Source organism: Ranitomeya variabilis, chromosome 4 (genome assembly GCF_051348905.1).
Source record: "Ranitomeya variabilis isolate aRanVar5 chromosome 4, aRanVar5.hap1, whole genome shotgun sequence".
NCBI classification, from domain to species: Eukaryota; Metazoa; Chordata; class Amphibia; order Anura; family Dendrobatidae; genus Ranitomeya; species Ranitomeya variabilis.
The window spans coordinates 231,160,189-231,173,490 of record NC_135235.1 but is presented as its reverse complement, the minus strand read 5'-3'; the positions used below and the strand labels follow the sequence as shown (position 1 = coordinate 231,173,490).

The window sequence follows — 13,302 nt, the reverse complement described above, 5'->3', positions numbered from 1 at the left end:
GTGTGATGGTGTGGGGGTGCTTTGCTAGTGACAGTTGGGGATTTATTCAAAATTGAAGGCATACTGAACCAGCATGGCTACCACAGCATCTTGCAGCGGCATGCTATTCCATCCGGTTAGCGTTTAGTTGGACCATCATTTATTTTTCAACAGGACAATGACCCCAAACACACCTCCAGGCTGTGTAAGGGCTATTTGACCAAGAAGGAGAGTGATGGGGTGCTACGCCAAATGACCTGGCCCCCACAGTCACCAGACCTGAACCCAATCGAGATGGTTTGGGGTGAGCTGGACCGCAGAGTGAAGGCAAAAGGTCCAACAAGTGCTAAGCATCTCTGGGAACTCCTTCAAGATTGTTGGAAGACCATTCCCGATGACTACCTCTTGAAGCTCATCAAGAGAATGCCAAGAGTGTGCAAAGCAGTCATCAAAGCAAAAGGTGGTTACTTTGAAGAACCTAGAATATAAGACATGTTTTCAGTTGTTTCACACTTTTTTGTTAAGTATATATTTCCACATGTGTTACTTCACAGTTTTGATGCCTTCAGTGTGAATTTACAATTTTCATAGTCATGAAAACACAGAAAAATCTTTAAATGAAATGGTGTGTCCACACTGTACTGTATGTATATATATATAATTTAAGCCGCATTGCAACAAGTTATAACTCGGTTCTATTTTTTAAGTAGCCTCGTTCTTTATAGAGTAGGGCCCTGCCAAGTTACAATATGAGCAGGTAAGAAAACATCTGGGCAGATTGCCGAGTATGAATAAAAGGATGAGATTACAGTCGGAAACTTAATGCAACTTTTTTTTTTTTTTCAACAAGCTAATATTTAGCACGTAAAACACACTGGCACCGATTAATCATCTGTGAGGTTTTTTTGCGACTTCTTTTTTTGTTCTGTGGTATTTGCAGAAATATTTAGCACTAAATTAAAAAAAAAAAGTCACTCAGTTCATTAATTTTGCTCAAAAATAAAAAAAATATTTATATTTTTTTGTCTTTGACTTGTTTTGCTACTTTTTTTGCCCAAAATAGTTGAACATTTTGCTAAATAACACAAAGTTGCGCCAAAATAAGTGTTGTACATGCAATTATTGAAAGCGAGGAACTGAATAACACTTGCACCAAATTTTGCAACTTTTTAAAAATTTCCAATTGAAGAATTAGTCGGCATCTGGACAATAAAAATCCAAGCAACCATGGTCAATGGAAAAAAAAAAAGAGCACCAAGGAAGAGCAGATCACAGACTAAGGCTGCCGTCACACTAGCAGTATTTGGTCAGTATTTTACATCAGTATTTGTAAGCCAAAACCAGGAGTGGGTGATAAATGCAGAAGTGGTGCATATGTTTCTATTATACTATTCCTCTAATTGTTCCACTCCTGGTTTTGGCTCACAAATACTGATGTAAAATACTGACCAAATACTGCTAGTGTGACGGCAGCCTTACACAGTACAGAGAGTAGGGTTTCCCAGCAGAGCAGAGTATGTCAGGAGAAGAGTGTAATATTCTTTTTGGGAGGTCACAGATTCTGACTTCCATATTGAAAGGAGCGTACCCAAGAAGCACAGAGCATTTCAGGACTAGATTGCGCTGAACAGTGAAGGAAAAAGTGTACAGATTCCAAAAAGATGTATTTTTTATTCATAAATTCATGGATGATTTGTATTTCAGGGTCTTTGAATCACTGAATTCAATCACATACCCCTATGATAATTAGTTGCCAAGTGCCCAATTAAAGAAAAACTACTTAAGAAAGACGTTTCACATTATTGAGCAGGGACAGGTTTCAAATAAAATGAAAAGGGATCTCTGCTGCTTAAAAGCGTCACAGTGTATCGGAAAAGATATTAAAACATTAGCTATGGTATTTCACAAAAACGTAAGCGTGATCATTGTACTGTGAAGAGATTTGTGGCTGATACAAAACACAGACATGTTCATGCAGATAAAGGCATAATGAGGAAGGTTCGTGCAGATAAAGGCATAATGAGGAAGGTTCATGCAGATAAAGGCTTAATGAGGAAGGATTCTTTTGGACAAATTCATTGAATTCAGAGAGAAGCTGCTAAAATATGATTACAAAGCAGCAAACAGGTATGTGAAGCTGATGGTGCCACTGGCGTCAGCAAACCTCAAAGTGCAGGATACTTGAGAGGCCGCAGTTGTGCATAAACCTGCTATTTCACTGACCCTAAAACAGTGCTCACAAGCAGATACAGTAGCAGTGGCCCCGACATACATGAAGACTCATTGTAAATAAGTCTTGCTTACTGATGTGTTGTGAATTAGACTTTTTTGGCTCCCTCTTGTGGTCACTAGTGGTATGACTCTGAGATTGTCTTTCCCTAGTTTGGCACCCACCTGGGTCGTTAGTCCAGGGGTGTTGCTATATGAACTTCCTGAATTCTTAGTCTGGTGCCTGGCATCGTTGTAATCAGTCCTTTCTGTTTGCTCCTGTCTGCTGGTCCTGGTTCATGAAAAATTAAGCTAAGTCCTGCTTCCTTGTTTTTTGGTTATTTGTATTGCTCTTATTTTTTGTCCAGCTTGTACTAAATGTGATTCCTGATTTTGCTGGAAGCTCTAGGGGGCTGGTATTCTCCCCCCGGGCCGTTAGACGGTTCGGGGGTTCTTGAATATCCAGCGTGGATATTTTTGATAGGGTTTTTGCTGACTGTATAAGTCATCTTATTATATTCTGCTATTAGTCAGTGGGCCTCTCTTTGCTAAATACCTAGTTCATTCTTACGTTTGTCTTTTCTTCTTACCTCACCGTTATTATTTGTTGGGGGCTTGTATCCAACTTTTGGGGTCTTTTCTCTGGAGGCAAGAAAGGTCTATCTTTTCCCTTCTAGGGTTAGTTAGTTCTCCGGCTGGCACGAGACGTCTAGAACCAACGTAGGCACGTTCCCCGGCTGCTGCTATTTGTGGTGATAGGATTAGATATACGGTCAGCCCAGTTACCACTGCCCTATGAGCTGGTTTTTTGTGTTTGCAGACTTGGTATTTATTGCAGAGACCCTCTGCCATTGGGGTCATAACACTGATGATGCCGTGCAACCCTGGATGGTCCAGGTAAGTGGCATAGTGGATGGCCAGTTGACGGCCATCATGTCCTTACAAGGCTGCGATGTCATCAATAAGGTGGCAGAGTCATGCCATGGGCCAGAGTCATGGGGAGAGCTGGAAGCCCCTTTAGGGTCCCTGAAGGTGTAAAAATGTTGTTGGCAAAAGTATATAGAGTTTCGGACCACTTTCTTCCATGGTATAAATAGAAGAAGTACACCATCCATAGCAAAATCATCTCCATGCTGACAATGCCCCATCTCATACTGCAAAGAAGACCTGAGTCATTGGCTGCTATAGGCATCAAAGGAGAGACACTCATGGGGCGGCCACCACCCTCCCCTGGCCTCAGCACTATTGAGAACCTCTGGAGAATTCTCCAACAAAAGATCTAGGAGGGTGAAGGGCTGATCATATCAGAACAGCAGCTCAGGGAGCGATTGTGACATCTGGCAAAGAAATCCAAGGCCAAACTAAACAAAAGCTGACAAGCTCAACGGAGGCAAGAACTGTGGACGTGACATCATGATCTGAACATTATATGACTCCCCTGCCTCCAGCATTCAGAAAAAAACAGAGAAAAAATAGCATTTGTGTAATAACTTGGAACGCGGTTTATACTTAAAGGGAACCCGTCATGTGAAATGGCCTGCAGATATGAGGTTAATCTGCATGTCACCGCGTGCCTGATGCACTGAGAATGAACTTTATACCCACATGGGACCTCGCTATTTCCATTTCAGGGGTGGTCTCAGAGACAGAGAGTGGCGGCTGTAACTGCTCCCCAGCATTGACTGACAGCCGGCTCAGCATTAGAACATATCCTCTGGTCATATGAGAAGTTGACATCAAACATTCAACTTACTTTTTTGCACAGCAGCTGATGAACAGTGAAGGAAAAAGTGTACAGATTCGCCAATTCTTGGCCTCAAAAATGTCGAAAAGACCCTAGAGAGCTTCTACGACAAAGCGTAACAACCAATTAAAAGTTCAGCTTTATTTGATACATTGTTCCAAATAGTAACTGCAGATCACTTTGACGTTGCGTTTAATGGATGGCTCAATGCAGGGGCGACAGCCGTGAAAAATGCTGGGATTTACAACAAGACAACTTCACCTAGGCCAAGGTATCTAAATATAAAGCTAAGGAGGAAAACTGAAAGGTAACGATCAGGAATCCCTAGCTACAGCTATTGCTCAGTGCTAGATCTGGAGTCCTGCAGCACTGGACCTGTGACCTTGAATCTTCTCTGATCATCATGTGCCTAGAGGTTCCTTATGTAGGAATAATATCAATACATATACAAGAAAAGCCCAGCATGGTCAGATTAAGAATAATCAGACTGCACAAACATAAATCTAAGACATATATGAATAATAGTGAACTATAAGACCCTTACTGTGATCAAACAACATATATCCTGTGATACATCAGAAAAAAAAATATTTCCGCTGAATATAAATGCCCAATCACAAATCTTTGGATCACTGACATCAATTAGGTAATACCTAATAAAAAAAAGTCCAAATAATACACACAATACAAGGATAATAACCAAGAGGTGATATACAGAATGTCCCACAATACAATGATAATAACCAAGAGGTGATATACAGAATGTCCCACAATACAAGGATAATAACCAAGAGGTGATATACAGAATGTAGTGGTAACAAAAGTAGCGATAAACAGATACACATGGAGCAGGAAGGTTACATAATATCACTGAGCCTCATTAAGGCCATATGTAGCAATGTCTCCCTTCCCCTTGACAGGTGGTTACTGGCTGATGAATCACCTCCGCTCAGTGATATTTATTATCCACGAACATTCCGTGTGTATCTATTTAATCGCTACTTATGTAAACGCAACATTCCATGTATCCATGTGGATGTCTATTATTATATTGTGGATTATTTGGACTTTTTTTTTTGTTTGATCACATCAAAAGATGAATTTAAAATATTAGAGATATCATCTGATGGTTTCTAAATTACATTATATATATATATATATATATATATATATATATATATATATAGTATAAATACGCTGAATTATTATACTTGGACTGCAGCTTATATTGTTAGAGCTGCGGGTTGGATATATATATATATATATATATATATATATATATATATATATATATATATATATATATATATGTATTTGCATAGATATGTAAATATGTATATAGAGAGATATCAATATTTTTCTGATGCATCATGGGATAATATATTGATTGATCACTGTAGGGGTCTTGTGGTTTACTATTTAATCACATATCAGTCAGCTTTCCATTACCCAATGTGTTTTTCATAGCTTTATAGTTGAAGGTAGACACAAGTCCATCGAGTTCAATCTATACCCTAACATGTCGATCCAGAATAAAGGCAGAAAAACATGGAGCAGGTGCGGAAAAGACCCTTCACAATTCCACATAAGGCAGTGAGATGATCTCCCTGGATCACAGAATCAAAGGTGAGACCTCAGTGCTCCATTCTGTGGCTTTTTACGTGTATAATTTGGGTGCGTCTCAGGTACATACATTTTTGTTACAAATGTGCTCAGATTTTTATTTATTCCTGGAACTTTTGTAGCGACTCAACCATTGCAACATAATGTGGCAGAGAATTCCGAGAATTCACATTTTGGAGTCTGATTACTCTGATCATTGTTGGGCTTTTCTTGTCCGTGTGTTGTGTTTTATTGCTGATTCATGTGTATTTTGTGACTTTTTTTTTTTTTAAATTCATAAAATCATAAAGTGGCTTCAGATATCTAATGTGGCTTCCTTGGTTTCTTTATAGGTGAGAAAATAAGACAATGGAACAAAAATAGGTCTCTTCGGGTGATAAACAAGTGACGGTGTTATTAATAATGTAATTAGTGCAGCCCAAGACGGAACTGTATTGGCTAAAGGGACAGTCGAAGAAAATACATGGAGGAGAAAGAGGAAAACCGACCAGAAAGCCCTGGTACAACAATTGGTGAACAAAGTAACTCTTTATTAGAATCAGGTGATAAAAGGGATAACAGAACAATGTTGAAACAATTAAAATAATATGAAAGTATAAAAACAGAGGATATATGGATAAATGTCCTAGTGGTGTCCACCCGACGCGCTTTCTGGCTTCTGACCAAGGCGGAAACCGAAACGCGCGTCAGGGTGAAGGAGCTTTGATTGTGTAAGTCCCATTTCCTTACATTAATAATTCATGGCTGACACTGTAGGTGACTTAATATGCTCTGCTCACACATCCCAGGAGCACATGTATTAGCTATTAGATGTATTAGCACATTACAATTTACAGACATACGGACTCTGCCAACGAACTACCATTTTTCAGCTGCTCCTATTGATAATATCACTTATTGCACTAGCACTTTACTTATCCTCATATAGTCAGTCCATAATTGCTACAATATGGCTATTTGTCCATATTTCCATTAGGTGTGAAGATTTCCCCAGTGCTATATGTACGAGTAAGATGAGGGCAGCTCTCTAGGGGCGATGGTCAATCAGACTGATTATAGGAATGTGCATGGCGTATATAGTCAGCCGAGCTCAGGAAAAGCTTTTTGTGTTTTGTACTAGAGGTTTATAATTGGGAACTGTTACATTTCATAAACTTTTTGTTACTTTGACAGAAGAGGAGTCAACTTTTGTAAAAGTCATGATACCAAAAATATCTAAAACACTGGAGCAAACCCATAACCGAACCCTGACCATGGATGGTGCCGTGAGAGTGGAGACCCGAGCACAGCATCAACGTCTGTGGCCAATTCACAGCCGGGAGGAGCAGAGACTCTGCGTGTTCGGGTTCCAGTGAAAGGGTTAATAAGAAAGGAAAGACTGATCAAAACATCTAACAGGTGGAATGTGGAAGATTTGTATCTATAATTATCGCCCTATGTATTGTATGACTAATGTGTAAATCCTCACTCACTACTGACCTATAATAACACCATAATTATGTCTGTCACGTGGTATGGGGTGATGTCTGGGCCGATGGGAAGAGTCTTTTCTTTTATGAGCTGCATTCTTTACTTAATGCACTCAGAACATCAGAAAAAAAACAAAAGAGGAAGAAAGTAGGAGTCCAGACCTTAAAAGACAAGAATTGACAGAGGGGGGAGGTATGTAATACGTGGCATTATATCTGTGCTAAGGTGATGCCAAGAGGATGGGGGTGCAAAGGAAGGAGAAATGGAAGGAGAAATGTCCACGATTAAGACCAATGTTACCAATAGTGCCAAAAGTTTCAAAAAAAAGAACAGTTCAAGACAGATAAATAGACCATTATTTACTTTGTACAAAATTAATAAATCATGTGCGCCATTTTGCTTAATTTGGTGCCAAAAATTGGCAATTAATATCACAAGACCAAAAAGGAAAATTGCTCAAAAAACAACAACACGCAAATGAGGAATTGTGGCCTATTCCTAGAGAAAACCAAGCATAAACCAACATGAACAAGTCACCTGAATATCTGTACTATAAAAGCCCCATCAGTATGTAGATAAGAATTGTGCATTCATCTAATTATGTCTGGAAACATTGTTCAACAGTCAACACATGACATGATACATAAGGATTTTCAGAGAAAAAAAGGAAAAAAAAAAAGAAGAAAACAGAAAAAAAAGAGGAAAAATGAGAAAATTAAAGAGAAAAAAAAAGAGGGGGAAAAAAAGAAATATCAGAGAAAAAGGAAATATACAGGGAAAAGAGAAAAGAAAAAGAGGAAAAATGAGAAAAAAGGTAGAAAAAAGGGAACAAATTCTGAAAAAAGAAAAAAGTTAAGAAAAAAAAGAAAAAAAAAGGAAAAATCAAGGGAAAAAGGAGTAAAAAAAAAAAAAAAAAGAGGGGGAAAAAAAGAAAAAAAACAACTCCTTTTGATCCTATTTCCGGCATTAAAGTAAATAGTGTAAATATTGCCAAATACTGTTACTAAAAGATTGCATATCCCCTATGATATTATTACATTGTATCACACAAATTCCAGCACACACATACTGTATAGATGTTGCACAATAGAATTATGCCTTGGCGTTGCAGATTGTGCGATCACACCGATATTACGTCAAGGCAAACTTAAAGGAGCTGCCCTCTTTCTTCAATGCCTTTCTATTGGATGTCTCCCCCCCATTGGTAAGCTGATCATAGACCCCCAAACAACAGCTGCAAGGGATTTATTCCAGTTCAGGCAGCCCTCCCTCTAAGGAAAGCTTTTTGAAATACTTAACAAGTGGGACAATTCCTATTGGCACATGTACAATTTTCTCAGAAGGGTGTAAAGAAGAAAACCATGGAATATTCTGCAGGCGGGTGGGCAAGGAGGGGGCTCCTGGAGAAGTTTCTAGGAGGCTGGAGGAGATGGGAACAAATTACTTATCCAGGACGCCTCTTCTATGATTTATTTAACCCAATATATGCTGTGCTGGATACAACACACAAGGCGATGAGGCTTCATACACAGATGTGTTATAGGACATGACGATAGACCTCCGCACTGGCTGGTTGGGGCTCTGGTCGCTAGGCTTCCTGCAATGATCGTTTCCATTTGCTCAATCATCAAAGCTCATCCATATACATGACGTGTCAATATTTACCACCGCTTGTTTCACTGCATCATTTTTTTTTTAATTTTAATCAATTTTGCAAATAAAAGGTATAGAAGTCTCCTACTGTTTTGTGCATACAGCTCTTATGTGCTTTTATGGTTACAGAGTTCAAAGAAACCGTTTGTGCATCTCTGTATATTAATAGAAAGCAGAGGATGACTTTATAAGGCAATACTGGACAATGTAGCAGTGAATCTGTCATAGTGGTGGGAAAAAAACACTAGAAAGATGAAGCAGGGATGCATTTTTACAGCGATATCGGACAGTGTAACTGTGAATCCATCATTGTAGTGAGATAAAATACTCATTTGACAGCAAAGAGGAGACATTGATGACGTTATACAGCAGTACTAAGTAGTGTACCTGTGAATCCAGCATTGGGATTAGATAAACCACTTACTAGAAAACAGCAGTGTAATCTCTGCTTATTGCATTCTTTTCCTGCTTCCCCTCTCCTCTCCATAGACTTCAATAAGCAGCTGCAGTCTGAAGTCTTGATGAGCTGGAAGTCCATTTATCTTAAGCAATGCAGGTTTTCACAGAATGTGTGAATGATGAGTTGAGGAGGAAGGTGAGAAAGTGGCTCACAAGTGGAGAAAGAAGCATATTTCTCTTATAAAATGTATTACAAGGTTTCTTTTATTCCCTTGTACTTTTGATTTATCTATAAAATAATTTTATTTACTCTTTTTAGGTCCAAAATTCTCTGTAATGGTTTAAGCACCGGTGTTTTGCTACAGAGCTCCATTATCTCTGCTTTCCTCGATACAGGCTTTTAGCTAAAATATAAAATAAGGTCAGCTTTAAGTCACCACTAGGGGGAGCTCACTGCAAGGGGATTCATATGCAGTGAGCTCCCCCTAGTGGTGGTTTCTGTTCACTGATTATATTGTGATCTGATATATAGTGATCATTACACGATGGCTCTGTGTGTTCTTCCTCCAGGATACATAAATGCCACCAGAGGGTTTGTTATCTTCTCCACCGCGCTTCTCATCTTTGGGATGATATTTTCCTGCATCACATTTCTCAAGTTCCATGTAGGAAGAATCACCGCCTGCCTCGGAACAGCTGTCCTGCAAAGCTTATCAGGTGAGAACAAAAGTCCTAACATCTTCATCAGGCTTGATATGTTTTCCAACATGAGATGGTGCTGCATTATTATATCAAAGCACCACCTGGTAGCAGAAGACCCAAACTTATGGAGAAGGGGAAAAAAAGACTTTACACTACTAGGGATGGGGAGGTAATTTTATAAAACTTGTATATTAAAGAGCTTTTTCAAGATTTCTCCATTGGTTGTGGCTTTATCTGGTATGGCAGCACAGTCCCAAGTGAAAAAATGAGCTGCAATACCAGACACACCCACAACTTAACAGGTGGCGCTGTTCCAGGTAAAAAAAAAAATAGGGCTTTGCATTCAGCCAATTGAATAATGAATGCAACTCTTGGGGTCCTTATGGTTTATTCTGTGCCCTTATATTTTGCAGCTATGTTTCTTCTTGTCGGGATGTCCGTTTACACGGCTGAGACGTCTTATTCAGTCCTCAACAGTTCTTGTAATTACCAGTGGTCCTTCTACCTGTGCTGGACAGCCAATGTGCTCCTCATCATTTCAGGTCGGTCTGCTGTCCCTTCCCCATCAAAAAAACACAAAAAAATCCATGTAAGAACATGTAACATGTATTTAGGTGGTGGGGTGAAATATTAAGATGGGACGTGTGTGGTCTCAGGGACCCCAATTCTTCCTGGGGGGGGGGGGGGGTGAGACGCTTATTGCATATCATGTAATATTGAGAATCCTTTCCAGACTATACTAAAGTCATATCTAGAGATGCAGACTTTATACAGCAGTACTGAGAAGTGTAGCTGTGAATCCAGCAGTACTGAGTAATGTAGCTGTAAATCCAGCAATACTGAGGAGTGTAGCTGTAAATCCAGCAATAGTGAGTAGTTTAGCTCTGAATCCAGCAATACTGAGTAGTGTAGCTGAAAATCCAGCAGTACTGAGCAGTGTAGCTGTGAATCCAGCAGTACTGAGCAGTATAGCTGTGAATCCAGCAGTGCTCTTTAGCACTCTACGTGTCACACATGGTGTATTGTTGTTGCTCCCTGCAGGCTCTTTGTGCATTTTGTGAATGCTAAATGCATTGAAGGGGCTGTAAGATATCATGGGATGTCAAAGCAAACTATCAGGTATAGTGGTAGCTAGCAGAATTGTGATTGCAGCTCTGAATGTGAGTGGAAAGTAAAGCCAAATCACATCTAGTGACGTATTGGCTGGGAACATGGGGTCACGGAGTACCAGGTAGCCAATACATAGACAGTCACGCGTCTAATAGCCCACATTATATCTTGTGCTGTTGTTTTTTCAGGGATTTGCCACCTCCTGGCTCATCGATCATCACCAATACCCGGATATGAGTCGGTGTAAACACTGGTATCGTCCACAGCTTATGTCCTCCTCTTCATCAGATTCATCTTTCTCCTGCTCCAGACTGCTCTGTACATCTGATGTCCAGTCCTTCACCCATGAGCCCATGGATATGTAATAACTGCAAAAGTTTGAACACCCCTGACCATTCAATCATTTCCTAGTTCTTAGTGGCATGTGCACATTACAAAGTCAGACTGAAGGCAGCGAAACCACTAAGGAAGGAACACATAGATATGGAAACAGGAGAGTAAAGAAACTTGTGAGAAACAAACCGGAATTTGTATTACACCTTAGATATCTCATGTATCCCCCCTGTCACTATGATGGTGGCTTTACACCCCCTAGCATTCTCTCCAGCAACTTCATTAAGTCATCCGCTGGAATGGCTTCCAATAAACAGGTATGTCTCATGGAATCAGAAACAACAGTCCATTATTACTTTTAGACATCAAGGTCAGTCAGTCCAGAAAATTGCTCGAATCTTGAAGGTAACCTGAAGTGCAGTAATGAAAACCATCAATAAATGTGATGAAACTGGCTGTCATGAGGAAAAGAAGCCCAAAAATGACCTCTGCTGCAGAGGATAAGTTCATCAGAGTTGCCAGCCTCAGAAAGCACAAATTGACAGCACCTCAGATAAATGATGTAAAGATATCAAGTAACAGAAACATCTCAACATCAACTGTCCAGAGGAGACCAGTCAGGCTATGTCAGGGCGATGTGACCCAGAATGAGAGGGATGGAGGCTGCATCAGATTCTATGGCCTCCACAATCACCTGACCTGTAACCTATGGTGATGGTTTGGGATGAGTTGGACTCAGAGCTCAGCATCTCTGAGAACTCCTTAAAGACTGTTAGAAGTCATTCCAGGCGACAACCTAATTAACTTGTTTGAGAGAAGCCAAGAGGATGTAAAGTGGTCATCAGGGTAAAATGGGAGGAATCTGAGGGGTAACACTGAGTAGTGTAACTGTGTATCCAGCAGTACTGAGTAAAGTAGCTGTGAATCTAGCAGTACTAAGTAGTGTAGTTGTGAATCCAGCAGTACTGAGTAGTGTAGCTCCAAATCCAGCAGTACTGGGTAGTGTAGCTCTGAATCCAGCAGTACTGAGTAGTGTAGCTGTGAATCCATCAGTACTAAGTAGTCTTGGTGTGAATCCAGCAGTACTGAGTAGTGTAGCTCCGAATCCAGCAGTACTGAGTAATGTAGCTGTGAATCTAGCAGTACTGAGTAGTCTTGGTGTGAATCCAGCAGTACTGAGTAGTGTAGCTCTGAATCCAGCAATACTGAGTAGTATAGATGGGAATCCAGCAGTACTGAGTAATGTAGCTGTGACTCTAGCAGTACTGAGTAGTTTAGGTGTGAATCCAGCAATACTGAATAGTGTAGCTGTGAATCTAGAAGTACTGAGTAGTGTAGCTGTGAATCCAACTTACTGAGTAGTCTAGCTGTGAATCTAGCGGTACTGAGCAGTGTAGATGAGAATCCAGCAGTGCTGAGTAATGCTGCTGTGAATCTAGCAGTATTGAGTAGTGTAGCTGTGAATATAGCAGTACTGAGTATTGTAGCTGTGAATACAGCAGTAATCAGTATGTTAGCTGTGAATCCAAATGTACTGAGTAGTGCTGCTGTAAATCCAACACAATAATCAGGTTTGTTTCACACATTTCTTGTCTCCTTGTTTTCCTGTGTTTTGCTGTCTTCTGTCTGAAACCGCAATGAGCACATTCCAAAAAGAACAAGGAGAATCCCTGCATCAACATGAACAGGGGTGTCCAAACTTTTGACCAGTGCGGTATACAATCCACCAGCTTGCTGTATGCAATAAGATAAATGGCTGCCAGGAACCACAGGACGGACTGAAATCCAACTTGTGATTTCATCAACCAGTTCCCAAATTCTTAGTTTATCTGTGGAGGGATATTCTTTTTTATAAGGTTTTTAGGAATTTGGAGATTTTTGTTTCTGCTTTTTCTTAGTGAATATAACGCAGATAAAGTGCGGTAATCCTGACGGGATTCGTATTAATTATTCCAAAATGTGCACATTAAAGCAAAAATCTATTAAAACTTTTAGAATAACTTTTTTTTTTTTAATGTTGTCTTAGTTTTCTTCCTCCATTAGAACAGACAGGCAGCACGGACGGGGGTTGGGTGGGGTGG

The 13,302-nt window shown here is 40.0% G+C and overlaps 1 long non-coding RNA gene across 1 annotated transcript; it reads left to right on the top strand.

Moving 5' to 3' along the window:
• The first annotated feature begins 9,650 nt into the window (after positions 1 to 9,650).
• LOC143770510 (uncharacterized) lies at positions 9,651 to 13,221 on the top strand. The gene is made up of 3 exons (XR_013214649.1): positions 9,651 to 9,793; positions 10,192 to 10,320; positions 11,077 to 13,221. It is a non-coding gene; the product is annotated as an uncharacterized LOC143770510 (long non-coding RNA).
• The last annotated feature ends 81 nt before the right edge of the window (positions 13,222 to 13,302 follow it).